We start from the raw sequence: 12,745 nt of genomic DNA, 5'->3' as shown, positions 1-12,745 counted from the left end.
CCTTACTCAAGTGCTTCATAAAGGTTTGGTTGGTCTAAGTGGATGCCTGTGCTCATTTCCAAAGATGTTTTATAGGGCAAGAATATCCAAAAAGCTTCAAGAACTGACTGACAATATTAAGTACTGGAGATGTGAAGTCCTAAAATGCTTTCTTTTGTAGTCATGTACTGGCAAGATTCAATATAAGGCAATGTTGTTTATGAATTTAATCACTCTTAAATCTTAAATAAACAATTTAATCCTGAAGTTTATTTAATGATTGATTATATCATAAAGTATATAAGAATACTAGTTAACATACAATATTATAAAATTTCATGTATGTAATATGATCCAACAACAGTGATTCATGTTGAATGCATTTAAACAGAAAACAGTATTATTTTTAAAAAAAACTGGTCACTCTGATCAAAAATACTTTTCCTAACTATCTCAGCAGTTATTAAAAATAGATGAAGTGACTCAAAAAATACATAGGATGGTTTACTGTGGTCACAAATCAATTTTCATAAGGGATTAGTCTAACAGCTCAATTTTTTTCAAATGTTTTAGCAAAGTCTGAAAACAAAGAGTCCTGGAATGCCTTGTCTGTTAGAGATCAGGAGTTTCTAAAGATATTCTAATGAAACACCTATATCACAAATGGATTTACCTATGTTAATCCTGCTCGGATGTTTGAAACAGAGACAAAATTTGCATTTTTCATTTTTGTTTTGACTATTTTGCACCTGAGACATGGCAACCCTGGCTGTACATACAGACTGGGGGACAAGATGCTGGAGAGAAGCTCTGCAGAGAAGAATCTGGGGGTTCTGGTGGATGGCAAGTTGAACATAAGCCAGCAGTGCCCTGGCAGGCAGGAGGGCCACCTGTGTCCTGGGTGCATCAAGCCCAGCATTGCCAGCCGGGTGAGGGAGGTGATTGTTCTGCTCTGCTCTGCACTGGTGCGGCCTCACCTGGAGCACAGTGTGCAGGTCTGGGAGCCACAGGATAAAAGGGGTATAAAGCTACTGGAGAGCGTCCAGAAGAGGGCTGTGACGTTGGTGAAAGGCAGCCATGTAAGGAGTAGCTAAAGTCACTTGGTCTGTTCAGCTTGGAGGAGACTGAGGGGAGACCTAATGGTGGCTACAGCTTCCTCACAAGGGGAGAAGGAGGAGTAGGCAGAGATCTCTTTTCTCTGATGACCCATGACACAAACCAAGGGAATGGCAGGAAGATGTGCCAGGGGAGGTTTAGGTTGGACATTAGGAAAAGGTTCTTCACCCAGAGGATGGTGGAGCCCTGGAACAGGCTCCCCAGGGAGATGTCACAGCCCCAAGCCTGAGTTCACATTCTATGATTCTATTCTACAACTATGGTAATTACAAATAGCTTTTTTATATATCCAGACAAACACATTTTCAGGAACATAGTTTTGAACTGGATAGTGTCAAGATAGTTTTTACAAACCTGTTTTGATCTGATATTAAACTCTGGAAAAGAACAGTTATTTATCCTTGGCCATTTGCTGTCATTTTTTTTTTTCCAATCAATAAGCAGCACACAATGTACCAAGTTATTTTTGCAAGTGAGTTTCCCACATTTAAATAGGTACCATATATTAACTTAGAATGATAAACTAATGAATGCTTCATGCCTGTGTGCTCTGCCAACAACAAATAATGAAACCTTTAACCAGGACAACTGACAAAGTTCCAAATTCTTGAGAAGATATTGCAGTGTCATTACTATCCCTGAACATTCACTGCAAGGGGAGATTAAAAATAGAGTTTGCAAATGCGAGCCCTGCTCCCTATTTAAAGGCTTTCCTATAAAACAAACAAAAACCAAAAAACCCCCACCTTTTATTTTTTTCTGGTCTCCTTAAAATACACAGGGATTTTTTAGGTACTGAATGAATGTAGTCCCAGTTATGTCGACTAGCTAGACCCCACTCTCCCTGAGCATTCAGACTTCCAGTGAGGTTTTGTAAGGAGAGCTGAATCACACTGCTGTATCATGTGCAGAAGAATGCAATTTATGTAAAGGAAATGGGAGTGGATCTTGTGTAAATAATAAGGAGGTGGAAATCACTAAGGGTTTAGCTCTGAGCTCTGGGAATACCATCTCCTAGTATTCCTTTAAATGCTTTCCACTTGGTAACAGTATTTTGGATATCTTTGGAATATATTCAGTTCCTATACTCATGAAAATATACACTTCATAGAGCCTTTAAAAGTTTCAGCAGAACAATTCAGCCCTTAGAGGGAAATGTAACCACATTTTTAATGTCTGCTTCTGCAGATGCTTATCCAAGTGCATCACTTTAAATAGAAGACTCACTTCCTTTAGCGGAGTGTTAATGCCAAGAGTATGCTCAGAATTATGTTATGTGTATGCACGGGCATGGACCTTTGTCTATATAACCTATTTGTTACATATTGTATAGGTAATCAATAACATATCTAATACAAAAATTGCAGACAGATGTATAGAAGTGTGTGCTAAGCTACATATTTGAAGTGTATATTTTCACTATTTCTGTACAAGAATAGTATTGTATCTTAAGGTAGAAGTCACTAAAAAAGTTCTCCATTATGCCTCCTTTCAATTGTTTTTACTTCCGTTTTCATCAGTTTTGGATACCAGCATGCAATGGTGTACTAAATACGAGGGTTGCAATATACAGCTTTTCAAAACCTGGATGGGGAAGGGCTTTCTGAGACTCACAACATACAAGGTACTTCTTGAACTTCAGTTACTAAAGGACAAGAAACAACTTTAGGTCCTTGTTCTTTCTGACATATAGAACTACAATTATCATCACTGCTGACAGTGCTAGGTAACTTCTCATGTCTGTACTGCTGGACAAGCCCACAATAACACGGTATGAAAGGAAGTATATGCCAGCTGTGGGAAACTGTTTCTCTACATTAGTTGAAGCTTTCTGTCTTCTGGATTCCTGAAGCGCTGCTTCTGCAGGTTGGGAGAACTGTAAATAATGAAAGCACATATCACTAATATAGAACAACCTGAATCATTGGGTAAAGTGAGCACAAATGTTTGCTTTAAGCCAAACCAAGTATATGGCAGAAAAAAAGAAATGTAGGCCATTCTCACATGACAGACAACTTTGTTTCAGGAAACAGGTCTGAAAAATACTCAGTAGGGTCATACATAAGCTTATTTGCTCAGTGGCTTCCTGTAGCATATGATTCTAGTAAACGCAAACAATCTTTGAAATTTACTTTTCTGTTTGATTTTTTTTCCTTTTGCTTTCTTATTATTTAAAATTAAATTATTATTTATAAACATATCTCAATTGTTACGGTTACTCATATCCATGATCTTCACATCATCTAGATCTATCAGAGTAGGAAGAGGAGGCATGTCTCCTACTGCAGACATGTCTGTCTTTTTTCTGCTTAGTAATGCCTGGATAAAGAGGCCAAAATATTTGTTAGGGTATGATGGACAGCATTCTGGTAGCATTGAACACAGGACCAACTGCTGTGGTCTTTACAAGCCTTGGTAACTGATGGGGGGTTGACAATCCAGTAGAGCCTCTGACATTTGAAAGTATTGGACTGGTAGAAATAACGACAAACATTTTTTCCTTTAATTTTTTTTGTCTCTTCCAGCACTTACCTGCATCCAGAAAACAAGTGCAAGCCTCCTCCCTCTTTATTTTTAAAAACTATGTGTCACAGAAAGTGTCCCGACTGAAAGCACTTCACCACATCCCAAGTTTTCCTTGTTCTCTTTTATAAACCTCTTCAGTAAAGAGGCTCTGTAAGTGTCTGTGTGTGCGTGTGTCTGTGTGTGTGTAAAAAGACACACAATTTACTTGATGGGATGAGATAATGATTTATCTCCTGGTAGCAAGCTAATTGTTTTAGGTCACACTGATGGCACTCACTATATTGTTGAAAATTCTGAGAACATAATTACAGGAAGACACCTCCATCATCACTATCATCACTGCATTTTGCCACCTTGGGAGTCAGCATGTAAAGAAAAAAGATCACAGCATTCTTTCAAGCTGCACTTCTAAATAGTCTCTGCTCATGTAAGTCCACAAAACCAGCTGCTGCTCACTAGAGTCTGCAACAACAAACTGTTACAAATGCCATGAGCTTTGGCATGTTATTTACAGTGAATTATGCAAATCCTAGGATTTCTGCCTTCTTTATTATGTGAAAATGGGGGTCAATTATTCCAATGATATTTGAGTTAATATCTTTCTGATCCCAAGACTACTGCTGTTCTTGACAGACGACAGCTTATGCATTGCACTACTGCTCCTGAAGACCCCCAATATGACATTATATTAGGTGATTTATTTCATACTCAGAACCAGATAAAATAGTGACATACACTATTCTTTCCTTCGGTGTTCCATCTCCTCAAAATCTTGAAGAAAAACAGCTTCCAAATATTAGCTATGTCACCTCCTTCTGAGATCAGTCTTGCACCTTGCAGCACCAAAATCAGTCGGATTTAGGCAGGGAGATGTGGCACAACACACAGGCAACCAAGGATTTAGGTACTGAATTCCATATAAAGAAGAAATACTCAGTGGGATACCCTGTGTTCAGAACTGCTCCCTGCCTCAGTGCCTCTAGCTTCTGAAGGATGTCCTGTAGAACAGTGTAGGTACTGGTTGCAATAAAACCATGTGTATTGTTGGATGGCATTTTGCTACAGCCTCCTTCACAACATGATCTCAAAAAAATGCGGCTTAGATAGGAAAGAAAGCTGTCTAAACATTGTCACAATACCAAACAAGAGTTCACTGAGCCAGTTCAAATGAAAGGAAGTGAAAGTAAGTCTGGAGAGGGAACAGTCACTATTTCTTTGTCTCCTTCTATTCTTTTAAAAAAATCATAACTGCATCCTTTAATATGCAGAACCTACTTGAGATTAAAAACATGAATCATGTTGCTATCATTCCATAAACACTGGAGCTGAAATTTATTGCCTCTCTTTTGTCCTTTGTGCCTTCTCAGTGAAGAAACTAAATGAGAAAATACCAGCAAATTCTTAGATTGCGGATTTCATTCCACCAGTTCGTGTTTGTGCTAGCTTGGGCCTATATGAAAAAATTATATGGAGGTCATTGAACTATATTGGCATCCTAAAAAGATGTCTGCTGAAGTTCATAACAAATGGGTTGTCATTTTTATAATAGAACGTTGAAAAGTTTTTTTCTCTCGTTGAAACATAAATCATCTGTTTGGAAAACTGTGACTAATACGTGATTTCCCTCACAGGGCTAGTTTAATGTGGAAATGTACTTTTCAACATTGAAATACAAAGGACTTGGCACCCCAGTTTGCTAATAATCTGGATTCAATACAACAGATTTAATCTTTCCATTCCTTTTTCATGAATAACTTATTTGGCTAAAACACAGATTTTTTTCTTGCGGTCCTAATTTCTGTTCTAATTGAACTGCTGAGAATGAAAATGATTAGAGAATGTTGTGTGATGAGCAGATTTGTTTGGATAATGTGGTTTTAACACCTCATGTTCTGCCCAAAATACACGGTCTTCCTTAAAAGGATGAGATAGTGCATAGCTTATATACTCCTTAACAGTGTAAATGTTCAGTGGGCTTGCATTTGGTGATTAATAGATGGGATGGAAGGAAACAAACTGATACAACTGAAAGGTAATAGAAACAGAGTCGTTATAAGTAAAACGTTTTTTCTGTTTCAGTGAAATTCAGTTATCTGTCTACAGAGGTCAGTTGAGGTCATACTGTATAAGTGTTCCTTTTGATACTGTAATTCATAGAATTTGCAATATTTTGTATTTTATATTGAAAATAAGGTGAACACAATGCTCATGAAAACTGTGGATTAATAGCACTCTAGACTAAAGACTGCAAGAGTTTTTATCTAGAATTACCTGCCAATAAACATGTGGCTAGCTCTCAGGCAACCTCATTTACTAATGAGAGTCCTTGTCTTGAATATAATTGTCAATATGATAGCATTTTTGTATGTGAACACTTGCCCACTAAAAGTTGAGCTGAAACTATTCCTAATAATACACTGATAATTAAGTCACTTTTCTGCATTTTTAAGATGGAAACACATTATCTGGAGATAATGCAAGTTATATTGTGGGAAAAAAAATAATTGAATCTGTGCAAATTGATCAGATTCAACAGAAGAGGTTTAAACTTGGCCATCCTGACACAGACTTAAAGCCAAGACAGAGCATGATAGGGTCCACTCTAGTAAAAAAAATCCTTCTTTTGGTACTGTAGATATTTATCAATACTGTCATTGAAATATTTATAGGCACACAGCAACAATTACTTTAAAATATTAATTGTAGGTAACTGTAGTGAGAAAGATGTTGAGAAGAACTTTCTTTAATTGTCTTGTCTGTTTTCCCATTTTATCTTGCAAGGTTTCATAATGCAGCACCTCTGCTAGCAGAGTCCATATCTTGCCTCTCAGTGCTTGTCTATGTCTCCTCATTTACTAAAAGAAAGGAGGCAACATAAGAGGAATGGAGAAACACTCCCTCCCTCAGATGACTGAACAGCTTATTCCATAACTTTCTTATATTCGAGAAGCAAATGGTTCAAGGTTAAGAAATAAACTAAGACTTCTCAGACAGTACGGCACTGCCACATACAACCTTGCAACCTGAACCTCCTTGAGGTTTGGCAGGAGGAAACATTCAGATTTAAGAGGCTTCACTTGGACCAGTTGTTGTTAGTTTGTGAGAGTCTCTGTTTTCTACAAAGTGTTTTCAGAAACTTTTATATAAAAGAACCTATGTAAACTAAACAACACTGTCTCCTTAGGAACTCAAAAGCCCTTGTTCAAATAAAAGATTGACAAAATAATTTGGTTCCATGAATCAGTTACAGCAACAGTATCTTCCTCTTGTTCCTGAGTTTTAAAATATGTGAATTCAGTTACTTGCACATTAAATGGTGTTATATGCACTGTGATCTTTGACCTATGGGTGCAAAACAGTGCCTTTAGTCTCCCTAGTGCATGTTGAGCAACCATGAAATAACACACACTAAGTAATGCATGTATCTCTTCCATCTGATCACTGTAAAACCTGTGAACTAGCAAGATGTCATTAAGCTATTTATTTTTCTTTATTGGATACAATTTTCCACTCCTAATATTAGAAAATATTCCTGATATTCTGGTCTTAGCTCTTTGTTGTGGCTATTAAAATTTAGGGCTACCTTTTTCCCCAGAAGGCTACATTTTAAAACCAGAACAAAGAACAAAAATTCCCATCAACTGTAGTGTATTCAAATTGAAAGCAAATCTTGATGCAGACCTCTTGCACCTGTGTGCGTACATACGTTACATACATATGCATGATTTTTTAAGAAAAATACCACCAGATTGTGTTCTGTATTTTAAGTATATTCTTTCTAAATCGTTAGCAGTGTTCTCACCACATCTGAGATACTTCAAATACTCTAGAAGTAAAAGACAAAGCTGTCTTCTCTATCTGCAAATCTTATTTACAGCTTTCCCTACATATGCTGCTGTTTATTTTCAGTTTGTGGCATATACTCTAGTGCACTTTGATAAAGCTGGTCCTGCTTCATCATCTCCAAGTCCCTGCAGATTTTTGTGTGATTAATTACTAGTTTTCTAGGACTCTTGCTCTTTTCAGTTAAAAAAGAAGAACAAACCCCAAAACATAGTACAAAAATCCAGTATGACAAGTTGTTCCCGAGAAGCAGAAACAACCAAGCCAAATTTTCTTTATCTTTAGGTGCTGAATCACCTGATTCCACAACCTTTTCCCATTAGCTAGCTTTGGTCTGTGGTAGGGCATGTGGTGTGACTGACTCGGTGCAATGGGTTGGGACGAGCGTGCAAAGCAGCCCGCTTGTCTCCTTCATCTGCCAGACCCCTATTTCCACAGAAGATCAGGACAGGGTTTGAGACCTGTAGGCTATGAGACCTGAATGCTTCTCCGAAATGGACTTAAAATGTGCTGGCACACACAGAAGTTGTTTGGAATGTCAAGAGGATCAGGCAAGTGTATAAAGCTTCATCTGTTTAAAAGACAGCTGGGAAAAAAATATCAAACATGGCAAAAATGATAATAAAAAACTACATTAAAATCACTTTCTTCTCCATACCTGTCTCCAGCTACCTAAGTTGCACCACTTAAAAGATTTATACGAATCGCAAATAAATGTTTACACGATAAAGATAAGTACTGAGGATGTCTGCTGAGATACTAAATCAGAATTTAAAAGATGTGTACTCAAACTGTGTTAGCTGAATAAATTTTTGCATATAGACAATACATATTTACTTGTCTAGTAGTATTTTATTACCTTTAATAACAGAAGCTCACAGTGTCTGTGGCTTATAAACAAAAATTTTCAATATCAGTACAGCAACTCCTGAACATTTCTTGTAATCATTTCATAAGCCAATTCTTAATATATGCATTACTGCAGTTTTGTGACAAATTATTTGCTAGATTTCAGCCAACAGCTTGCCATGTGATCATCATAAAAAACTGTAATATTTGTCCATCAAAATGCATGCAACGACGAAAAAATGGAGAGGCAACTACAGACTAACCTTTCTGGTCCCTCCTGTCTCCCTTCCCTTCCTGATATTACTGTGTAGGAACCCAATGTCCACTGGTTTCTGTTGTTTAAGGCATGTCCTACCATGCTAAAGAGCTTAGTGGGATGCCATTTACCAGGGACGCAAGCAACAATCCAAGGCAGAACAGCCAAGAGGAAAATAATACTGTGGACTATTAATAGAGTACTATCTAATATATGAAATTCATGAGACTGAGACATGAAAGAGTGTGACTTATCTTTTACTTGAAGAGCTACAACAAAAGTCACTCAAAGTATGGTTGCAGGTAGGTGTTCGCATGAGCAGAGAGGAAGTCAACCCTTTTCTCTCCCTCCTCTGAATTTTAAATGTGCTTCACATCAAACCCGGACTGTTGGTAGGTAGCCTCAATGAAGACACTGACAGCAGCTGCGTGAGCAGGAAGAACAAAATTTAAAGAGTTAACTTTGAATGATGAGAGAAAGATAACTGCTTTTATAAAAATGCTGAGGGAATACATAATACTTAATTCTAAATGACATAAAAGACCCTTCTTCCTTCCCCCTTAAAGAAAAAAAAAAAATTAACATCTTCCAAACCTAATTTAATTACTATCTTAGAGACTGTTCAGTGTTTTACAAGAAACATTTTAAAGTTAATAAAATGTGTAAATGTTTTTCCAGTTCAGTGCTGTACTAACCTTAAGAGTAACATACTGCTGCAATCTTGGCAAAAATAGAACACCAGTGTAGAATGCTGTGTTTGAATGTTTTATGTATTTCAGGAAAAAAAAAAAATAATCCAGTTTAATGAGTAGTTTGTAGCAGATGAATTATGCTTCTTGTTGTGCTATCTCCTCTTAATGGGGAAGGAATGTTAAAGGTGTATTACCAAACCGCATATATATAACACATTTATGCATATAGATGTTTACTATCTTAAGTATAAATTTGTGATACTGATAACAAGTGATGATACGCGCTACAGCAACACTAAGTACACAGTGTTTTAATGCTGCTTCATGAATTTATTACCTTTTTTTTTCTTTCCCATGACTACAAAGCCTGGAGATCTCATAAATAATATCCATAAGATCTGGTTTTAATACTACTATAGAAAGAAACACATTTAGTTGTAATGTGTACTGTCATACAGACTGAACAGAAGGAAGAGCTACGCAACCTGCTTATGACTCTAAGATAATGCAAAGCTAAATGTAGTCCCAAAACTCACATCCACATTGTGATACCACATGAAAAATATAAAATGCATGCGTTTATTGCTCAGTTCTTCAATGTCACACAAGGATCACAGCATGAAGAGCACTAAAACAGCTAAGTATACTGATAAAAACTGCTGGGACGTAACATTAAAACCTGAAATACCTATTTAGGATTGCCATTTTGAAGCAAATACAGCCCTGCAGTCATTTGAGTCAAGGGGGCAAAGGTGAGGATTTAATTGTTGCTTTAATTTAACCACATTTATTACAATAAAGATAAAACAGTGTTTTGCCCGACTTTTGATTTTTTGGTTTTACTTTGGACCCATAGTTGCTTTTTGAAAAGTTACGCTTTCTACTGACTACTTCTTTTTGACAAAATAAAAAGTAGTCATCCATGCTACATGTAATACATTTACCTTTTCATACAAAGCAATTTTTTTACAAAGCCATTCTGTATTGCGAAAGATACTATTTGGAAAGGACTAGTTCTCCTTTAAATGTAAGGTTATTTGGAGGACCATTTTCCTGGTGAAACTGGCAGCATCAAAAGAAGAGAGCAATTTATAGGACTTGAGGAGAACAAGGTTTGTCTTCACTTCCATCCATTCACGTTGGCAGCACTACCTTCCAGGGGATGATAAAATATGATTATATGACAGAAAATACACAAATCCCTCTCCACGGCAGAAAAGTAGCAATTATCTGCAATGAACTTTCCATGGACCACTAAGACTGATTTCAGAATCAAGGTTTACACGTCTTGATCAAGTTGTAGTAAGTCAGCACTAAACTCAGGACAAGATAATACCTCACCGCAGCTTCACATATGCGGAAGCCAGTAAGACAACTTTTGTGGCATTGATCTTAATGGGGTTCTGTCGCCCTAATAACTGACCAGTGCTTTTTGTGTTTATCTTAACACTTTACCCCCATTTTACACAGGAGAAACCATGGCAGGGAAGGCATATATTCCAAACTCCTGAAGAAGGTTAGAAGCCAACAAGGGAGGTTTTCCAAAGCACTTTTTACGTAAATCCTTTTGTTTTCACCTGCGTTCAATGTGCTGTTCCTTCTTTGTAGGGGACTAGACAGTACGGAACAGGAAAAGCAGGGACTTTTTTTAGCCCCGCAGCACGATACTAATTGCAACAAGTAACACATGGTGTAAATCAGCATGAAATCTGACCATTCTTCAGGAGGAAAATTATGGACTTGCCATACACAAGCTTGACTGAATAAGTAAATATTCCTTTATAACACCCTTGGTGACATCCCACTTGGACTGGCAGACCCGGTGACCCCCGGTGATTCAACCAGCCGGGTGTAAACCCGGACAAGAAGTTACGCATTTCAAGTCCGGTCACTCTCACTTGTCTAGGGAAGTTTTGGGGGAGGAAGACAATAGGCAGCGCTGCTCGCCACAGGCTGGCGCCCGCAGCCCTCGGGACCGGCCTCCGCCCCACTCGTGTGCCCCCGCCCCCACTGGGTCGGTGTGGCCGTGGGCGCCCCCCCGCGCCGGCGTGGAGTGACGTCACCTTCCCTTCCCCCACCCCCCGGCCGCGCGTGGGTGTCCGTGTGCGGGTGTCCCCGCACCGTATGTGGCTCCTGTCCCCGGCCAGTCCGCGGCCCGGCTCGCCTCCCCATGGCCCTCCGCTCCCCCCCGCACACATACACACGCAAGGGTCCTTGATCTCCGCAACAAGCTTTCCCTAGCGCTTGGGGCCATACAGATCCTGTGATGCACACAGCATAAGAGGATTAAAGAAAAAAAGAAAAAAAAAAGCTCACAAAACCAAACACAAACACACACACACACAAAAACAAAAAAAAAGCAAAAAAGCACCAAAACCACAACCAAAACCTAAAAACCACTAAGCACAGAAAAACGCAACAACCCGCAAACCCAAACCCACAACAACAAACCCACGAGACGAGAGAGCGCCGTCTCCACCAGGGCACCAACGGCGTCCCCGTCCTCCCCCGGAGGACCGAGGAGGGGTGGGGGGAGGGTTGCTCGTGTTTCAGCTCTCGAGGACGGTTTCTGGGGATTTTCCCTGTGTCTCTGCCCACCCCACTCCGCCCGCCCTGTGCTCTCTTCCCTCGCTTTTGTTTGCACTGCACTTTTTTCTGGTGAGGTGGGCGGGAGAGTGGGGGGAGCCCGGGTGGGCGATCTCGCTGCTACTTGTAGCAAAAGGATCGGCTAAAAGACGTGAAGGAAGGAAAGGAAGAAAAAAAAAGTGAAGGGGGAAGGAAAAAGGAGAGAGAGGGAGGAGAAGGAGGAGGAGGAGGAGGAGAAACGGAGCAGCAGCTCGGGAACAGAGAGCGCGCCTGGGAGCAGCAGCAGCCGCTGCGGCCGCAGGAAGAAGAAGAAGAAAAGAGCAGAGCGGAACAGAGCAGAGCGGAGGAGAGGTGGCGCTGGCAGGAGGAGGCAGGCGGGGACCTGGCTCTTCTGGATGCTGGATTTTCGGACTCTCGGTGACTCTCTCCTGCTCCCCGGCGCCGGACTGTGAGAGACACGCACCAGCGCCAGGCAGCAGCGGCGGGGGGTTCCGCTCGTAGCTGCTGTTGCTGCTGCTGCTGCGGGGCTTGGATTAAATCGGCCGCCCCGGAGACGAGCGGGAGCAGCGGGTAGAGGTGGCGGCTGCGGGCGGGCAAGCGGCGGCGGCGGCTGCTGGAACCGGGGAAGCCAGCATGACCAGGTAACTGCCCTGCTTCTGACCCATTTCCCTCCCCCCCCGCCTCCGCTCTGTCTTTGCCGCCTCTTTCGGCGCGTTTGTGCGTATGAGCGTGCATAAAAATGTGTGTGTGTATGTGCAGCCCGGCACACATGTGCCTCATACACAACTCTCCCCCTAGATGCCCCGGGGCTCCCCCGCGGCCGTTGCCCACCCGCTCCCCTCTCCTCTCCGCGGGGTCTCAGCCCGGCGGCGCGGCCTGCGAGTGGAGCGAGGGGAGC

At 40.5% G+C, this 12,745-nt stretch overlaps 1 protein-coding gene and 1 long non-coding RNA gene across 12 annotated transcripts in view; one reads left to right on the top strand and one right to left on the bottom strand.

Moving 5' to 3' along the window:
- Nucleotides 1-230: 230 nt before the first annotated feature.
- LOC135577296 (uncharacterized) lies at nt 231-11,896 on the bottom strand. 2 transcript variants are annotated; one of them, XR_010468985.1, is made up of 3 exons: nt 9,265-11,896; nt 8,820-8,993; nt 231-2,971 (listed from the first exon to the last, which is right to left on the bottom strand). It is a non-coding gene; the product is annotated as an uncharacterized LOC135577296 (long non-coding RNA). The 2 variants fall into 2 exon arrangements; XR_010468984.1 differs by lacking the exon at nt 231-2,971 and having other exon boundaries at nt 8,809-8,993.
- A 199-nt stretch (nt 11,897-12,095) lies between these two features.
- The window catches only part of PTPRD (protein tyrosine phosphatase receptor type D), a 366,746-nt gene continuing 366,096 nt past the window's right edge, over nt 12,096-12,745 (top strand). For 2 of the 10 annotated variants that reach the window (XM_065046083.1, XM_065046080.1), the window contains exon 1: nt 12,101-12,488. The gene's annotated coding sequence lies outside the window, so the exon portion shown is untranslated. Of the gene's footprint in view, nt 12,489-12,745 lie in introns of all 10 variants that reach the window. The other 8 variants (XM_065046082.1, XM_065046081.1, XM_065046079.1 and 5 more) reach the window with 7 other exon arrangements.

This window comes from Columba livia, chromosome Z (assembly GCF_036013475.1).
Source record: "Columba livia isolate bColLiv1 breed racing homer chromosome Z, bColLiv1.pat.W.v2, whole genome shotgun sequence".
NCBI classification, from domain to species: Eukaryota; Metazoa; Chordata; class Aves; order Columbiformes; family Columbidae; genus Columba; species Columba livia.
Note: the sequence above shows the minus strand (reverse complement) of the source record. Positions and strands in the feature narration are given on the sequence as shown.